Here is a 5,810-nt window from a genome sequence, read left to right on the forward strand (position 1 = left end):
AAAATCGACAAGGCTCGAAAAGGTTGATAGCAACGAAACACGAGCACATCATAAACATTGGTCCTTCGAGCCGGATTCACAACGTCCTGAAGAAGGAAGCCGAACCCGCTGCAGAGCAGTTTGAAATTGGGTCATCCAATCCACGATTCTGAGTCCTGCTGGGTAACCTGGCATTCGACGCCCGGCATCACCCAACACTAGCGGTGAGCTGTGTTCTGGAGCATTGAGCCAGAATCATCCAGGAAGGAGACTGTGCGCACCAGCCATCTGGACCTCGCACCCCCCTGGACGGGATAGTAAGCAGCACACCGGAGCAGTCACGGGGAATCCAACCGCACGTTCCGAAGAAGGCAATACCTCAACGCTGATCCAGTCCTTGGTTTTCACGTGAGTCTTTCCTTTCCTTGCTCTTCAACTTGCGTAGTAGCTAAAATGGATTCGCAACTAAAAACATTAATAGCGGAGCGTGGGTCGGGCAAGGCAAAGTTAACAATATTCAAAAAATTCGTAGAAACAACAGTAGTAGAAGACGACTATGTTGCATTTGAAAAACGCGTAAAGGCGCACGAGCCGTTATACAGTAGATTCGATAGGATTCAATCGCAGATAGAGGCAATTGTAATCGGTACAGATAACGAGGCAGCACACTTATTAGAGCGCGAGTTCTTCGATGACACATACTTCCGCGTACTGTCGTCCGCCGAAAAACAGTTATCGCAGGTTCGGGGTTCGCGATCTTCGACAGCGTCCCCCGCAGTCACCACAACGCCAACGGTAACGGACTCGTCCCACGCGACACGTCTTCCAGTCATAAAATTGCCCACGTTCAACGGCGACCTTGGACAATGGATACGCTTCCGGGATACCTTTACATCGTTAGTGCACGATTCAGATAAATTGACCGACATCGATCGTTTTAATTATTTAAATTCTTCTCTCACGGGTCCAGCGGCGCGAGTGTTAGAATCCTTTAGCGTCTCAGCGACGAACTATGCGCTCGCCTGGGCACGTTTAAGAGAGCGTTATGAAAATCCAAGGGCATTAGTCGACCATCACATTAACGCCCTGTTAGACATAGAAGCTGTCCGGAAGCCGGACGGTGCACTTCTTAATCAATTGATAGACACCGCTACAAATCACGTTCGCGCCTTGGAGTCCGTGCTGAAGCCCTCCGAGCTGTGGGAGGCGTTAATTAGTTCGCACTTGTCCAGAAAAATAGATTCATCGTCTCTTGACGAGTGGGAAAAACGTATCACGGACACTCCAAACAGACCTGCGTTGCGCGAATTCGCCAAGTTTTTAGAACAGCGTTAACAATATTTAACCCGTAAGGAAACAACAAAATCGGCCGCGTCGAGCGCAACGAGCGTGACCACTAGGAATAAACAAAGGCGCGGTGATCACGCCAAACAGTACGAAGCAGCATCTTACCTTGCTAACCAACCATCTGCCTGTTTGTTATGCAAGGCTGAGCATGCGCTGCAACACTGCTCGAAACTGCTCGCGTTACCCTTTGCGGAGAAGCACGAAGCAATAAAACGATTAGGCGTGTGTTTCAATTGCTTATCGCTGGGACATAACGTTAAAAATTGTACCCGCGGAAAATGTCGTAAGTGCGGAAGCAAGCACCACACCGTGCTGCATCGGGACGAGAGACCGGTAGACAAGGAATCCGCGAACGTACCAAGCGCCTCCTCATCTCACCTGGTGCGATCTTGCGTGTCCGATTCGAGGGGGGCCCACATCGAATGCGCGGTGCTATCGACCGCCATAGTTTTGGTAACGGACAGAGCGGGTAAGAAACATGAGTGTCGCGTTTTATTGGACGTCGGTTCGCAAGCCCATTTCGTCACGGAGCGATTCTGCAAGAAAATCGGCCTCCGGCCCACCGCCGCGGAAATGATCGTGGGGGGGATAGGCGGAGCAAAGAATCCCATTAGATCGCAGGCGCGCTTACAAATCAGTTCGCGAAGTAGCAATTTTCGTTCGGAGGTGTCGTGTTTAGTGTTGAAGGAGATCACCGAGATGATGCCAAATGTTCCATTGAACAAGGTAGGCATCCCGATTCCTTTCGGCGTCATTCCGGCCGATCCGGAATTCGAACATCCCAATCGTATCGACCTATTGATTGGCGCCGGTCTGTTCTGGCGATTGCTATGCGTCGGACAGCATAGAGTAGGCCCAGGAAATCTCACCTGGCAAAAAACGCTGCTCGGGTGGGTCTTAGGTGGTAGTATATATTGGCCGGACCGAGAAGGGGGGGGCTTAAAAACGTGTCACGCGGTAACGAATGCACAATTGCACGAGTCAATCTCGCGTTTCTGGGAGGTAGAGGAGATCAGCCGTCGGGAACCCTCGAGCGTCGACGCGACTAGCAATAAATGTGAGGAGCACTTTAGAACCACGACAGGTCGAGACGACGACGGGCGATACGTCGTCAGCATACCCTTCGACGAAAAAATCGTAGAATTGGGGGAATCGCGGGAACAAGCTGAGCGCCGGCTCATTTCATTGGAACGGAGATTCAGGAAAAACCCGGAACTCCATCAAGGGTATATAGATTTCATGCGTGAATACGAATCGCTCGGACATATGTCCAAGGTTGATGAAAATTCGTTAGAGAATCAACTTGGCTATTATTTGCCCCACCACGCGGTTTATAAGGAGTCCAGTACAACGACCAAACTTCGGGTAGTATTTGACGGATCTGCCAAGACATCCTCGGGGATCTCGTTGAATGACGCGCAGCTAGTAGGCATGCCCGTACAGAGTGATCTCGTCACTATTTTACTTAGATTTCGAAAACATCGGTATGTCCTGTCGGCGGACATAGAGAAAATGTACCGGCAAATTCGCGTGCGAGAGGACCATCGTAGATTTCAGCGGATACTATGGCGTTCAAATGCCAATGAACCCATTAGCGTTTACGATTTGAATACCATAACGTATGGCACCGCGTCGGCATCGTTTCTAGCAACGCGCGTGCTCAAGAAAATCGGGGAAGACTGCATGCAATCGCACCCGCTCGCTAGTCGTGCGATCATTCACGACTTCTATGTGGATGATCTGCTCACGGGATGCGATAGTTTAGAAGGGGCCGTGAAACTAAAGGCTTCATTAACCGAGGTCTTGGGCAATGCCGGAATGCCACTGCGAAAATGGGCTAGCAACCACATAGGGGCGCTCGGCAGCGATCGTAACGGAACACCGGCTAGCTTTGAAATCGCGGACACTGGAAGGGATCCGAAGACGTTAGGCATCTGTTGGACCGCTGAACCAGATGAACTACGGTACTCGCTCCGCGACAATAGGACGAACAAGATTACGAAGCGTACCATTCTGTCGGAAATCGCGCAAATATTCGACCCGCTCGGACTCATTAGCCCCATCGTGATCCGAGCAAAATTCATCATGAAGCGACTCTGGCGATTAGATGTGGGATGGGACGAAACCCTATCCCAGGAGATGCACACGCAATGGAACGACTTTCGTGCCGAACTGAAGGAGGTTCCATTGGTGGTCATCCCGCGGCGCGTGGTACCAAACAATCCGAGAGAAATAGAATTGCATGGCTTCTCGGACGCATCGGAACAAGCCTTTGGGGCCACGGTATACCTGCGGTCAAAAACGGTCGAGGGGGCGTGGTCGACGCGACTATTGTGTGCTAAGTCACGCGTAGCGCCGTTGAAATCGCTGTCACTGCCGCGATTAGAGCTGTCTGGTGCTCTTTTACTAGCGCGACTTGTTTCATACGTGAAGGAAGCGCTACAGATCGAGTTCGCGCGCGAATATTGTTGGACCGATTCAACGATCGTCTTGGCCTGGCTGAGGGCTGAACCGAGTCGATGGAAAACGTTCGTCGCGAATCGCGTTTCGGAGACACAGAGTCTCTGAAGCGCTACAGATCGAGTTCGCGCGCGAATATTGTTGGACCGATTCAACGATCGTCTTGGCCTGGCTAAGGACTGAACCGAGTCGATGGAAAACGTTCGTCGCGAATCGCGTTTCGGAGACACAGAGTCTCACCAAAATTGAGGCCTGGCATCACGTAAGATCTGCCGATAATCCTGCGGACATTGTATCGCGGGGGATCGCTGCTTCTGCCTTGAGAGACAGCGACCTTTGGTGGCACGGGCCGCAGTGGTTGTCGCAGAATTGCGACGATTGGCCAGCTTCAAGGCCAACAACCTCGGTGGAAATACCCGAAGAAAAACGGGCGGCCGCGACTCACGCAGGCCCGGCTAGCGCCGCGGCCTTGAGTGATTTCAACTTAGCCTCTCGTTACTCGTCCTACGAAAAATTGCTTCGGATAGTAGCTTACTGCTTTAGATTCGTGGATAACGCGCGGGCCAGGGGATCGCTACAGGGAAGTCGCGGTGATCCCTCCGATCACCATCCCCCATCCGCCGACGAGATCGGAAGGGCAGAGCGAACTGTCATCAGAGTCGCCCAAAAATGTCATTTTCATGATGAAATGCAATGCCTCGCGTCAGAAAAGCCAATTGGAAGGGGCAGCCCGCTAATTTCATTATGCCCATTCATCGATAACTATGGGCTTCTCAGGGTGGGCGGACGTCTCTTGAACGCGGACTTAGAAACGGATAAAAAACATCCGATAATTCTCCCAGGCTCGGACGCGCTTAGTAGATTGATTGTAAGGCGCGAGCATAACCGTTTACTGCACGCTGGACCGCAACAAACACTAGCATCGCTGCACGATCGATTTTGGATAACATCCGGAAGACGGCTCGTAAGGGGGGTACTGCGTCAGTGCGTAAGATGCTTTAAGATCAATCCGACAAGCCCGCAATATAAAATGGGCAACTTACCTGCCGATCGCGTGACCCCAGACCGCGCGTTCGCTACCTGCGGCGTGGACTACGCGGGCCCCTTTCTAATTCGAGGAAGGGGTCGTGCTCGTGCGAGCGAAAAAACTTATATATGCCTCTTTGTCTGTTTCGTTACAAAGGCCACACATATCGAATTGGCCACAGACATGACGACCGACGCGTTCTTACAATGCCTCCATCGATTCATAGCACGGAGGGGTAGATGTCGAACCATCTACTCCGACAACGGTAGAAATTTTATTGGCGCCCGAAGTGGATTAAGGGAATTAGGCTTACTCTTAGACTCTCGTGCGCATCACGATCGCATTATAGACACGTTGGCGCAGGAGCGCATCGCTTGGCACTTAATACCGCCAAGCGCTCCGCATTTTGGCGGCCTATGGGAGAGGGGGGTGCGATCTGTAAAAACCCACTTGAAGAAGGTCGTCGGCGAGCAGAGGCTCACGTATGAGGAGTTATACACGATACTAACGCAAGTTGAAGCCTGCCTCAACTCCCGTCCTCTGCACCCCATATCCACTGATCCTAACGACCTGAACCCCCTCACGCCCGGTCACTTCCTCATCGGAGATGCGTTGATGGCACTCCCACAGCCGGACCTAACTAACGTAACCGAGACCAGATTAAACAGGTATCAGCTGGTGCAGAAAACTATACAGCACTTCTGGAAGAGGTGGCAGCGGGAATACCTCCACGGCCTGCAACAACGGCACAAGTGGCGGACCGACTCACCAGATTTGATCCGGATAGGCGCTATGGTTCTCCTAAGAGAAGACAACCTACCGCCACTGCAATGGCGATTAGGGCGCATCATCGATCTGCACCCTGGACCCGATGGAGTCACCAGAGTGGTCTCCGTACGAACGGCCCATGGAACACTCAAGAGGCCAGTCAAGAAGATTTGCGTCCTGCCAGATGCAGAGGATGCGAATCATTCTCCCACTTAATTTGTCAGACTTG

The sequence above is a fragment of the Habropoda laboriosa genome, unplaced genomic scaffold, assembly GCF_001263275.1.
Source record: "Habropoda laboriosa isolate 0110345459 unplaced genomic scaffold, ASM126327v1 scaffold173, whole genome shotgun sequence".
Classification (NCBI taxonomy): Eukaryota; Metazoa; Arthropoda; class Insecta; order Hymenoptera; family Apidae; genus Habropoda; species Habropoda laboriosa.